The sequence below is a fragment of the Scyliorhinus torazame genome, chromosome 24, assembly GCF_047496885.1.
Source record: "Scyliorhinus torazame isolate Kashiwa2021f chromosome 24, sScyTor2.1, whole genome shotgun sequence".
Classification (NCBI taxonomy): domain Eukaryota; kingdom Metazoa; phylum Chordata; class Chondrichthyes; order Carcharhiniformes; family Scyliorhinidae; genus Scyliorhinus; species Scyliorhinus torazame.
In genome coordinates this window covers 53,414,714-53,428,613 of record NC_092730.1, presented here as the reverse complement: position 1 = coordinate 53,428,613, position 13,900 = coordinate 53,414,714, and the positions used below count along the sequence as shown (strand labels likewise).

General features: G+C 46.8%; 1 long non-coding RNA gene and 2 other non-coding genes across 3 annotated transcripts; all 3 read right to left on the bottom strand.

Annotated features, from left to right (window-relative positions):
* Positions 1–8,318: 8,318 nt before the first annotated feature.
* Positions 8,319–8,390, bottom strand: trnaw-cca (transfer RNA tryptophan (anticodon CCA)). The gene has a single exon. It is a non-coding gene; the product is annotated as a tRNA-Trp (tRNA).
* Positions 8,391–9,080: 690 nt separating this feature from the next.
* Positions 9,081–9,152, bottom strand: trnar-ucu (transfer RNA arginine (anticodon UCU)). Its single transcript has one exon. It is a non-coding gene; the product is annotated as a tRNA-Arg (tRNA).
* A 2,468-nt stretch (positions 9,153–11,620) lies between these two features.
* On the bottom strand, positions 11,621–12,030 carry LOC140400160 (uncharacterized). The gene is made up of 2 exons (XR_011938072.1): positions 11,986–12,030; positions 11,621–11,808 (listed from the first exon to the last, which is right to left on the bottom strand). It is a non-coding gene; the product is annotated as an uncharacterized lncRNA (long non-coding RNA).
* Positions 12,031–13,900: the final 1,870 nt, after the last annotated feature.

Here is a 13,900-nt window from a genome sequence, read left to right as displayed (position 1 = left end):
TCGAGGTCGGAGGCCTCGATGTACAGGAGGAACTTTTGCTTGAAGATTTTCCAATTGGCGCCAAGGTTGCCGGAGATGCGGAGCTGCGGAGGAGGCTGGTGTTTTCCATTTCACCGGATGGCTGCTTCCTGGTCAATGCTGATTCACTCGAGGTAGGTCCGTCAAGATCAGTATCACTCTGGTACCATGATGTGTTAGGCAGGTAGGCTCAATGTGGACTGCACTCGATGCAGGGAAGCTAAAAACAGACGTCGAACACTGGAGAAAATCCAACACTGTTTTATTCAACGATTCAGCTGTGGGTCGACACTATACTGAACTGACTGGAGACCTTGTAGTAGCCTGATCAGACTTACGAGCTACCGCATGGTGTTTGCACTTGCTAGCTCGTGGACTCTGACTGTCTCAGTGGCTGGGTCCAGAGAGAGCGGGAAACCTAGTGCCCTCTGGCTTTATAGTGGTAGTGTCCTGTTTGGTGATTGGCTGCACTGTGTTGTGCTTACTGGTCATCCTGTGTGTCCATCACTGACTGTCTGCATCTCATTATATACATGAGTGGATATTATGACAGACTCCAAATCCAATGGTCTTTTTCCACGGATATTCTATCCCTTCTCACAGACAGACTGGGAGACCCGCCATCGCATGAAAGCAATAACTTCCTGGAGTGATTCCAGGTTGGGTTTATATCGCATAAATTGTCAATGAATGTCTTGTTAAACGTAGTTCAGTTAGCGGAGTGGCTGTGGCTTGGTACTTGCAGTCAAATGGGGTTCCCCCGCACAGTTTCGAAACCTACCTGCACTGTAGGCAGCACGGTAGCACAGTGGTTAGCACAGTTGTTTCACAGCTCCAGGGAGCTGCGTGTGCGGAGTCTGCGCGTTCACCCGGTGTCTGCGTGGGTTTCCTCCGGGTGCTTCCGGTTTCTTTCGGACGTTCGGTGCAGACTCAAGAGGCCGAATGTCCTGCAGGGATTCTCTGGATAACAAATTAGAATCGTCAGAACTCCGACATTGACGGGATGTTTAAGGCGTCTGACTGATCTTCATCATGATGCGATCAAATGTTTGTATCTTTCAGTCTTTCCGCGGTGTTTTATTTACAATGTGTAGAAACATGTTTAGAACATAGAACATAGAAAATACAGCACAGAACAGGCCCTTCGGCCCACGATGTTGTGCAGAACCTTTGTCCTAGATTAATCATAGATTATCATTGAATCTACAGTGCAGAAGGAGGCCATTCGGCCCCTGAGTCTGCACCAGCTCTTGGAAAGAGCACCCTACCCAAACTCAACACCTCCACCCAACACCAAGGGCAATTTGGACATTAAGGGCAATTTATCATTGGCCAATTCACCTAACCCGCACATCTTTGGACTGTGGGAGGAAACCGGAGCACCCGGAGGAAACCCACGCAGACACGGGGAGGACGTGCAGACTCCGCACAGACAATGACCCAAGCCGAAATCGAACCTGGGACCATGGATCTGTGAAGCAATTGTGCTATCCACAATGCTACCGTGCTGCCCGAATGGTTTAACATGGTGTTGAATGTTTCCCATCAGTTCATTCAGAACAATCCTTCAACTGATATGATGGAAATGTAATTTGCTGACAGAAACAACATTCCCATCACTTCACATCTGGCTGCACATCTGGACCAATGCACAAGACGACCTTCTTCCGTTAGTTATTGTGGATATTAAACATCCATGAGGGGGTTTGGTGAAGTCAGGTCATATGGCGAGTTGGCCGAGGGGTGATGGCGATGCCCTGCTAATCCATTGTGCTTTGCATCTGCGGGTCTGAATCCATCCTCGTCGATGATCCATTTCCTGCGTCTCCGCGTTGGGCCACTTATTGATGGTGCCCTGATGATTCATTCAGTGTGTCCGGAACTAGGATGGAGTTTAGATTCGGAGTTCAACAGGCCTGAGGAGTGAATCTTCTTGCACCAATCTCTATACCGATATTTCTGGCTTAACTGGGCGGTCCCTTACCCTGAGATTAATCCCTCAGGTCCCAGACTCTCCCACATGGAGAAACAACCTCTCAGCATCCACCCTGTCAACCCCCCTGAAAATCTATTAAATCAGTGAATTTGAATGGTGAGAATTATACCCTGTCCCAAAGATTAGTTCAGGCCTCTGGATTCCCAATCCAGTGACATAATCTTTCATCCCTCTGAACAACAGTTGATTCGGCTCATTATTAAACATCTTGGGCCAGTGGGCCGATGAATGGCAGATGGAGTTTAATTTGGATAAATGTGAGGTGAGGCATTTTGGTAGCTCAAATCAGTGATTGACCTACTCAGTTAATGGTAGGGAGTTGGGGAGAATTACAGAACAAACAGATCGAGGAGAACAGGTTCACACATCCTTGAAGGTGATGTCGCAGGTGGACAGGGTGGTGAAGAAGGTATTCAGCATGCTCGGTTTTAAGGTCAAAATATTGAATCCAAGAGTTGTGATGTCTTGTTCAAGTTGCACAAGACATGCTGGTAAGACCACACGGGAAATACTGTGTTCAATTCTGGTCACCCTATTTTCGGAAGGATATTGTTAAACTAGAAAGGGTGCATAAGTGATTTACAAGGATGCTACCAGGACTTGATGGTGTGAGTGAAAATTCGAGGCTGGATAGGCTGGGACTTTTTTTTCCTGGAGCGTAGGAGGCTTATGGGTGATGTCATAGAGGTCTATGAAATAATGATGAGCATAAATAAGGTAATGAGGAGCATCTGGAACGGGCTGCCAGAGGCAGTGGTAGAGGCAGTTATCATTTTGTCTTTTAATAATCAGTTAGACAGTTACATGCGCAGGGTGGGTGGAGGTGGATATGGGCCAAATGCGGGCAAGTGGGACGAGCTTAGTGATAGAAACTGGGCGGCATTGACAAGCTGGGACGAATGGCTGTTTCCATGCTGCCAACATCCACGACTCTTTGACTCTGTCTGTCTTCCTGGTGATATTAGAATTTCCTCCACAGAATTGTATTGAACCGATTGATACATAATATTTTATTCTATGTTTTATCCAAGTCAAACAGGTACTGTGGATTCATCAGGGGATAAAGAAAATACTAGGATGAGAGCGAATTGAATGAACAATGTTCCCAAAAATTATATTCCAAAAAGAGCCCTGCAACGTTTGGATGGAAAGGTGAAACTTTGAGCGGAGGAAGGAAAACTCAGCTGACAGCAAGCTCCACCGGATTTCTATATCAAACGATCGCGGTGGGACTCGAGCTTCCAATCTTCTGATATCTTCATTATGTTCACCGAAATCAGACGCCTTAGCCATTAGGCCACGCGACCACCGCATGGGACATACGAGCCGATGTTTATCGCATGTGAATAAATACTGTGATTCTCTCTGTTTCCCGAGAAACCAGTACAATGCAGAAGGAGGCCATTCGGCCCATCGACTCTGCACCGACCCTCCAATCCTGCACCCCACTCATGCTTTAATTTGGATCTAGACTGGGACGTTCGGTGCTGTTCCATGTAAAGCAAAAATGAACTTCGAGGATATTTCCAATGTAACTGTTTTTCTTCCGCAAACAATTGAATCAGTGAAATTGTGCGTTTCGGGAGCTGGGATTTTCGAGTCTCTCAAGGCTTCTCTCCAAATCCAATGGTCATTTTAAGGTAGATTCAACCGCTCCTCACATAAACACCGGGGCACCGTTCATCGCAGGAATGCAAGAAGTTCCTGGAGTGATTCCAGGCCGGTTTTATAATGTTTAATGAATGACCAATTGAACCGAGCTGCGATGGTCGAGTGGTTAAGGTGTTGGAATTTCCCGAGCAGGTTCGAGCCCTGCTCCCAACGACTGTGACTGAAGAATTAATCGATTTTTAGACACAACGTTCGCTACTTAGCAAATTCTAATATCCTCAGGAAGAGGGTTAATGGTATTTTGGACATCAGCCCGGCTAGTTTAGTCGGTAGAGCATCATAGAATTGCATCGAGTCTGTACCGGCTCTTGGAAAGAGCACCCTACCCAAGGTCAACACCTCCACCCTATTCCCATAACCCAGTAACCCCACCCAACACTAAGGGCAATTTTGGAGACTAAGGGCAATTTACCATGGCCAATCCACCTAACCTGCACATCTTTGGACTGTGGGAGGAAACCGGAGCACCCGGAGGAAACCCACACACACACGGGGAGGATGTGCAGACTCCGCACAGACAGAGACCCAAGCCGGAATCGAACCTGGGACCCTGGAGCTGTGAAGCAATTGTGCTATCCACAATGGTACCGTGCTGCCCTCATGCTTGGGACTCTTAATCCCAGGGTCGTGTGTTCCAGGCCCACGTTGGGCGCTTCCAGATTGTAATCTGAGAGTGTTGAGCTGAACGAACTGATTTGATAACAGGAACACAAGGTTATGTTCCTGGACTGGGAATCCAGAGGCCTGAACTAATCTTTCGTGACAAGATTTAATTAATCTGGAATTGAAATTTCATCTCAGTAATGGCGCAGGAAGGTTCTGCTGCAGACGGATCATTTTTCCACAACTGGGAACACATTTCCACAACAGGGAATGATTAGCACAACCACAGTGAAGTTCTGTCACCGGCCGAGTCACAGTTCCAACAGAGAGAACAGTTACACAGCAGAGAGCTCAGTTACACAGCAGAGAGCTCAGTTACACAGCAGAGAGCTCAGTTACACAGCAGAGAGAACAGTTACACAGCAGAGAGCTCAGTTACACAGCAGAGAGCTCAGTTACACAGCAGGAAAACGTTTAATTGCCTATCTTTGTGGAACCGAAAATCCCTTTTTGCTAAATAACCAGTTTTTCCATCTCAGTATCTTGCTGGTTTGCTCGGCACCTTTTCTGTGTGTCATTGTGTGTGTGTCCTGATAGTCTCTTCCTGCTTTACTGTGTGCCTTTCTCTATCTGTCACAGCCGTGCTGATGTTCCGTGTTATTGTCCAGCCAAGGTGAGCTTCACAACACGTGGTTCTCGTTTAAGAAAAAAATAGTTACGTGGCTGCCGCAGAACAGCAATTGCGAACACGGCGGATCTGAAAAGCAGAGTGGCGCAGCGGAAGCGTGCTGGACCCATAACCTAGAGGTCAATGGATCGAAACCATCCTCTGCTATTGATATTCTCAGTCACCCCAAAATTAAACATGACGCTATCACCCTGCGGCACATCCGCCTTTTCTTTTCAGTAGATTGGTATCAAAGTGTTGCATCCAGTGTGATCCGGACATTTGCGCCAGGAATGAAGCAGACAGCATTACATCACTGTGAAGCCCAAAGTAACAAAATAGGGAAGCTCTTCAATTCACTCTCACTGAGGAAAACAGACAACATCTGCTGAGTTGTGTGAGTATTATTGGTGCCAATATCACATCTCCACTGACTGGAATGAATTATGTTTTGTTAACACAGTCATGTCATTTGGTAAAGATCGAACCGGGAGTTTTTCAGTGTTTTCAAACCCTATAACAGCGAGAACGTGAAAAGTTTAGATAATAACTTCCAGGAATACCCCACAGAGGGGCAATAAGCATATATAACAATATCCAATAATAAACCACTATAGAAACCGAGATCACAGTTTCGCCACTCGGACGGATGTGAACAATCCAACCAGACTATTTAGAACAAGCGGAGATTCCTGCCTCCAGCCACCTCACTTTCTCCAGCTCTCTTCCTCAGCTCGAAACACACGGAATGACGCAAACGCCTCCAATCAAATTATTATTGCGATGGCCGGGAATCGTACCCGGATCAACTGCTTGGGAGGCAGCGATGCTCCCCAGTATCCCCCCATCACTTACTGCCGAATGTTGAGTCCTTTTGATGCTTTGCATTAGTTTGATAAATTGTTTCGTAAACAACGTCTCACTATGTTTATGTTATTTCACTCCAATTTAAAATGCTCCTGAATGAAAGTGTCCGTGTCGCACGGCTCCCGGTCAGCCAGGAGATGGCACCAGTCCACAATAAAAGTATTTATTTCTGATGTTCTGTGTGCCATTACATGGGACTCTTGCTCTGGCCTGAGACCTCACCTTGTCCTTGTGTCCTGATGCTGCCGTTTGCACCCTGGTTAAGTAATCATAGAATCCCTCCAGTGCAGAAGGAGACCATTCGGCCCATCCAGTCTGCACTGACCCTCGGAAAGAGCACCCCAACACGGCCCAATCGTCTCCGAACCGTTTGGATACGTCAGGTGTCAGTCTCCTCTGGAGACGAGGGTTCAATCCCACTCCTGACATTGCCATTGATTCTCAGCTGCGATAAAATGCCAGAGGTCCCGGGTTCAAAAATCCGGACGAGCCCGGATGGTGTCATTGACTGAAATCGGGAGGAGGTTTGAGCTCCCGGGAAGTTATTGCAGCGAATATATCAGTGCAGAACAGGTGAAGAAATGGACAGGGTATTTAAAGGTCGTTTGATCATGGTGTGGGATTCTGAATTTCTCCTCAAGTAAAAACAGACGCAAGCTTGTGCATCCGCGCAGCTGGCTGAATACAATGGTTATTTGTACCTGATAAACCTTTGATTTGACAAACGCGCTTGCGGGATGAGGTGGCCGAGTAGTTCAGGGGACGGGTTGATAATCCATTGAGCTTTCCGTGCGTGGGTTCGAAACCCATCATTGTCGATTTTCCATCCTGCTTTCTCCCAGTGGGACTCATTTTTCCAAAGTATCTGCAATCACTGATGTGACAATCCAGTCCAAGTTGTGAGGCCGGATTGCATCGAGTTGTGTTGGAAGCGCGAGAATTAAAATTCAGTCTTGTTCCGATTGAGATGCATTGATCGGGTAGTGAGGTCGGATCCACTCTGTCTATTGGGTAGTGTCAAGCCAAGCGACATTTCATTGTTCGAGAGAATGAGGAGTTCAGGGAATCAGGATATTTACCCAGCAAAAATCTGCGGGAGGAGGGAATGAGGGGAGTCCAAAAATGTATTCAGAACCTTAATGTAGCGGCGGCAATGGAGCTTCACCAGAATGATACAGACATAGAAGGTTTCAATTACGAGAACAGATTAGAATTATAGATTCATAGAATGGTTCCAGCACAGGGTGCGGCCATTCCGCCCACCGTGTCCATGACAGTCGCCCAGAGCTGGAAAATCTCAGCAGACCTGGCAGCATCTGTGGAGCGGGAACCAGAGAATGGGAAGCAGGGTCAGGCTGGACTGGAAACTGTAACTCTGTTTCTCTCTCCACAGATGCTGCCAGACCAGCCGAGTTATCCAACATTGTCTATTTCTGTTGCAGCATTTTATGAAGAATCTCCATAGCGGCCTTGCCTTTGTGCTCGGCGTTTCTATTTATTTATTTCGTTCTGTATAAATTTAGAGTACCCAATTATTTTTTTTCTCCAATTAAGGGCCAATTTAGCGTGGCCAATCCACGTACCTTGCACATCTTTGGGTTGCGGGGGTGAAACCCACGCACACATGGGAAGAATTTGCAAACCAGGGCCGTGATGACGCTACTATTTATAAAGACTGGTCCCGTGTGGGCACTCAGGGCAATTTATCCAATCCAACTAATGCACGTATTTGAACTGTGGGAGGAATCCGGAGCACCCGGAGGAAACCCACGCAGACACGGGCAGAAGGTGCAGACTCCGCACAGGCAGTGAATCGAACCTGGTACCCTGGCACTGTGAAGCCACTGTGCTAGCCACTTGTGCTACCGTGCTTTGTGCCCAGATAAATTATTGCAGCGAATATATCAGTGGAGAACAAGTAAAGAAATGAAAACGACATTTTTAAAAAACCGCACGCTTGTGCACCCAGGTAACTGGCTGAATGCAATGGTTGTATGCAACCCCGATAAACCTTTGATTTATTTGCTGAACAAGAATTTCCCCATCTGCGCCTTAAAAATAATCAATGTCCCGCTTCCGCGGCCTTCTGAGGCAGAGTTCCAAAGTCGCACAACTCTCTGAGAGGGAGAAATCTCCTCATCTCCGTCCGAAAAAGAGCGACGTCCTTGTTTTTAACTGCCCAGTTGTTCTGGTGTCATCCACGAGCAGTGAGATTGAACCAACTGTTTGGACACACGGTAGCACAATGTTAGCACAGTTGGTTCAATATTCCCAGATAATAATATGGACGCGGCCAACTGGGAGGTAGAGTCACATGCTCTACTGACTGAGCTATCCGAGTCTCCGCATGTTTGATTAAACTGCTCAAAAATACAAACTGAGCGGGTCAATCTGAAATATCCGCAAACATTTACCAGCAGTGTGGCTTTGAACGGAGTCATTTCGGGAACATTCCCATAGAGAAAAATTCCTGGAACCAGCGGCAGAAAATCCTCCTGAGCTTGACTTGATTTGAACACGCAACCTTCCGATCTGGAGTCAGACGCGCTACCGTTGCGCCACAAGCCCAAGTGCGGACCATTGCGGGTTTCTCCTCATAGATTTATGTTTTATTTATACCCAACTGTGCGAAAGAAACGCAAAGAAGTTCGATTGAGGGATATTAAAGGGCCCTGAAGTAAAGCAGCTGTACCACGTGGTTAAGGGGATGCACAATAATCCATTGTGCTCTGTACACGTGGCTTCAAATCCAATCCTGGTCTGTGACGTGTCTGTTGTGTCTCTGTTTGATCCCCTCATGGGGGTTGTGGTGATCCACTGTAATAGCAGATGTAAGGTAGGGCCTGCACTACAGGTTCGCCGGTAGCTCCTGCCTGCTGGCTCCGCCCAGGGAGAACTGTATAAATATGCATGACCTCCAGTGCCCGGCCATTTCGCCAGCTGCAGCAGGAGGCCTCGCATCTGACTGTAATAAAGCCGCCTCTGTCCACAACTTTAGTCTTTGTGCAATTGATCGTGCATCAAAGATGAAGTAAAAATGCTGTTATTTTTAACTTTTGTTTGAGGGCTGGCGCGGGGGGCGGGGGTGGGGGGGGGGGCGGGGTGGGATAGTCGAACACTGTCCACATTGAAACCAAGTTAAAGAACGATAAGTACTTATTTCATTCCCCGCTGTATTTGCGTCTAAATTCAGAGTGAGAAACTTTCCCTTCTCAGTTTGAAACTCACGAAGAGGCGCAAAAATTCCCAATTTATTATTGCGATGGCCGGGAATCGATCCCGAGTCAACTGCTTAGAAGGCAACCATGCTCACCACTATACCACCATCGCTCACTGATCAGAGACGTGTCCTTTTGGTTCTTTAGATTAGTTTGATTAACTGTTTCGTATCAAGTACTTACTTTGCGTAAGTTGTTTCACTCCAATTTAAAATGCTCCTGAATGAAAGTGTCCGTGTCGCACGGCTCCGGTTCAGCCAGGAGATGGCACCAGTCCACAATAAATGTACATTCTATGTGTCATTACACAGGACACTTACTCTGGCCTGAGACCTTAACTCGTCCCTGTGTCCTGATGCTGCCATTTTCACCCTGTTTAAGTAATCATAGAATGCCTCCAGTGCAGAAGGAGGCCATTCGGCCCATGGAACCGGTACCGACCCTCGGAAAGAGCACCAGATTTCGGCCCAATCGCATCTAACCTTTCAAATACGTCAGGATGGCCGAGCGCAGGTCGCAGTCTCCTCTGGAGGTCAGGGCCCGAATCCCACTCCTGAAATTGACTTTTCATCCGCGAGGCACCATCCAAACCTGGAACCCCTCCCTAACAGCACTGTGTGTGTACATACACCATATGGACTTGCAGCGGTTCCAGAATCCCCTCACCGCCCATTCTCGCGGTCAATTAATGTTAGACTGTAAATTTTTTGCCGAATCAGCGACAATCAAAGCCAGAGAGACCTGCAATAACCCTCAGAGCAGGAAAGGCAACTCAATGTCCTTTGACCCAAAAGCAAAATACTGCGGATGCTGCAAATCTGAAACAAAGACTGAAAATGCTGGAAATATTCAGCTGATCCGGCAGCTTCTGTGGAGAGAGAAACAGGTCGTTCCAACGCAAGGTCAGGTTGTGAAATGTTAACTATTTCTCTTTTCACAGATACCACAGATCCGTACAGTATTTCCAGCATTCCCTTGTGATTAGCTGAACATCCTCAGACTCTGTAGCTTCGTCCGGTAAAGTGTCTGTTCACTGAAGAAAAATCTGGACTCAAATCCCAGCCCAGCCTTATTCCGTTTGACCACCTGTGCGACTGAGAACTTCCTCCACAACAGGGGGAAATGTGTTGGATTTCTAGTCGGAAAATATGCCTTTTGCAGGTTTCAATTCAGTAGAATATCTACAGAGATTGTAACGCAAGTACTGATTTTAGCTGCCATCATCCAGTTGTCAAATCTTTCCACTAGAAACCCACTGGATTTTCCCCTTTGACTTGAGTCCTGCTCCCAGAGGATCAGTTCAGTATTTTCAATAATATTATATTTTGAATGCTCTGTGTCCAGAGAATTGTGACGCTGAAATTGCTCACACTTCTCTCCATTGTTATCTACTCTGCAGGTATTGGCGACACCGTCTAATGGAGACATGCTCGCAGGGCTGTGAGAGAGGCTTTCTTTCAGGCGTGAGGCCTCTTTTGGTCCATCAACAGCAACCGGGTGCCTGCAGAGAAACTCGGAATACCGAGCCCCTCTTCCCAGGATGGACTTAATCAGGGACAAGATGTTGTTTGAAGAGAGAATCAAAGGTCTGAAGAATTGGTCTGAGATTCCTGGCGTTTTGTGAAGAGAACAAGGTGGTGGAGCAATGTGACAATAGCAGGATACGAGTTTGGGATATTATCCAGTCTGTGCTGGGGGGCCTGCGGGAAGGACGTTGTCTTGTCTGCCCACCCAAGCTGAATGTTGGGATTGAGGTGGTGATCAGATTCCGAGAGGAGGGTGAAATCCTTTCACTGAGTTTCAAGCTCACAGCTCAGTTGAGTGTCTTGAGTTACAGGAAGATACAGACGGGATGGTCAAATGGGCAGGAAAGTGGCTGATGGAATTTAACGCTGAAAAATTAGATGTGATCATTTGGTAGGGGGTTTTCGCAGTAACTTCATTGGAGTGTTAATATAATCCTATTTGTGACAATAAAGAATATTATATTATTATTATAGGATTAATGTTAATGGCCTGACACTGGGAAGTCCTGAGGAACAAAGGGACCTTGGAGTGTTTGTCCAGAGATCTCTGAAGGCAGAAGGGCACGTTAATAGGGTGGTGGAAAAGGCATTTGAGATATTTGTCTTTATCATTCGGGGCATGGATTACAAAAGCAGAGAGGTCATGGTGGAGTTGTATAGAATGTTGGGGTACCGTGTGCAATTCTGGTCACCACATTCTAGGAAATATGTGACTGCACTGGATGGGGTGCAGAGGTGATTCAGCAGGATGTTGCTTGGGATGGAACATTTAGGATATGAAGAGAGGTTGGATAGACTTGTTTTCTCTCTCACGCAGGAACAGAGATGACTGAGGGGTGATCTCATCGAGGTGTACAAGATTATGATAGGTATAGACAGGGCGGATAAGGAGCACCTGTTCCCCTCAGTCACAAGGGGACACTATTGTTCTGTGATTCTGTTGCAGATCAGATCTTGGAGGTATCGCTGCTGTATTCCCAGGAGGCAGTGGTCTGATTCGGAGAGCAAAAGCTTCCATCGAGGACGGGGGTTCTCAATAAGAACAAACTGGAGGTGTGGGATGTTAGAATCTGCTCAGCACTGATTCATTTTTATTCATTGTTGTGTCCTAGAATAAACACGTGGATTGTAGCTGTCCATTAAAAACAAAAATAGAATTCGGAAATTTCTGGCCAGTAACTTCACCATGTCCACGTTACATCACTCAGCATCCTCAGCTGCATCACATCTGGTCCACGTTTCCTCAGCAGAGAGCAGTTTCACAGCAGAGAGTACATTTCCACTGGAGAGATCGCAGTTTCTCAGCAGAGCGCACAGTTCACGGCAGAGAACACAGTAACACAGCAGACAGCACAGTTTCACAGCAGAGAACACAGTAACACAGCAGAGAGCACAGTTTCGCAGCAGAGAACACAGTACCACAGCAGAGAGCACAGTTTCACAGCAGAGAGCACAGTTTCACAGCAGAGAACACAGTCCCACAGCAGAGAACACAGTCCCACAGCAGAGAGCACAGTTTCACAGCAGAGAACACCGTAACACAGCAGAGAACACAGTAACACAGCAGAGAGCACAGTTTCACAGCAGAGAACACAGTAACACAGCAGAGAACACATTTCCACAGGAGAGGTCTCTCTCTGATACAGTGTGTGAGTTCTCGCTCAATACTCTCACCTTCTGACCTATTGCTCACGTGCCCACTCCCATGGTGTTGAAGTATTTCCCATCAGTCCGTTCAGAACAATCCTTCAGCTGATATGTTGGAAATGTAATTTGCTGACAGAGACTATATTGCCAACATTTCACAACTGGCTGCACATCTGGACCAATGGACAAATCCAACCTCCTTCCGTTAGTTGTTGCAGATGTTAAAGGTCCATGAGGTGGTTTGGTGAAGTCAGGTCATTTGGCGAGTTGGCCGAGAGGTGAAGGTGATGCGCTGCTAATCCATTGTGCTTTGCATCTGTGGGTCTGAATCCATCCTCCTCGATGCTCAATTTGCTGCATCTCCGCGTTGTGCCACTTATTGAGGGCGCCCTGATGATTCATTCAGTGTATCCGGAACTAGGATGGAGTTTAGATTCGGAGTTCGACAGGCCTGAGGAGTGAACCTTCTTGCACCAATCTCTGTACCGACATTCCTAATCCTCTGTCTGATAATCGATTTAAATCACGACACCAGCTTTGGGCAGGAGTTTGGCACCATGAAAACTTGCGGCTTCAGAAACTCCAAAACAGACGCCAGCTTCATCTGGGGCTCTGCTGGCAGATTTTGTCTTTCCAGAACCGGCCGCCCAGCCGTGAAAATAAGTTCATCAGGTGATCTCATTACACTGTAAGACGGAAGAGCAGAAGTGGCCCATTGGGCCCATCCTGTCTGCTCCACCATTCAAAGAGGTTATGATTGACCTGATATAATCTTCAAACCCACTTTCCCGCCTTATCCCCATAACCCTTGATTCCCTTACTGATTTAATCTTGCACATATTAACTTCCCCAGCCTCGACAAGTATTCGCTTAGAAACAATGTTTCCACAGATACACTATACTCTGAGAGAACAAATTACTCATCATTTCTGATTTAATTGGGCGGCCCCTTACTCTGAGATCATTCCCTCTGGCCCGAGACTCTCCCACATGGAGAAACAACCTCTCAGCATCCACCCTGTCAACGCCCCTGAAAATCAATTGAATCAGTGAATTTGAATGGTGAGCTTTATTCCCTGTCCCAAAGAGTATTTCAGGCCTCTGGATTCCCAATCCAGTGAGATAATCTTTCATCCCTCTGAACAAAAAACAGTTGATTCAGCTCATTATTAAACATCTTGGGCCAGTGGGCCGATGAATGGCAGATGGAGTTTGATTTGGATAAATGTGAGGTGATGTATTTTGGTAGCTCAAATCAGGGATTGACCTAATCAGTTACTAGAAGGGAGTTGGGGAGAATTACAGAACAAACAGATCTAGGAGTACAGGTTCACAGCTCCTCGAAGGTGGTGTCGCAGGTGGATAGGGTGGTGAAGAAGGCATTCGGAATGCGAGGTTTTAAGCTCAAAATGTTGAATACAAGAGTTGGGACGTCTTGTTCAAGTTGCACAAGACATTGGTAAGACCACACATGGAGTATTGTGTTCAGTTCTGGTCACCCTATTTTCCGAAGGATATTGTTAAACTAGAAAGAGTGCAGAAGTGGTTTACAAGGGTGCTACCAGGACTTGATGGTCTGAGTGAAAGGTAGAGGCTGGATAGGCTGGCACTTTTTTTCCTGGAGCGTAGGAGGCTTATGGATGATGTCATAGAGGTCTATGAAATAAGGAGGAGCATAAATAAGGTA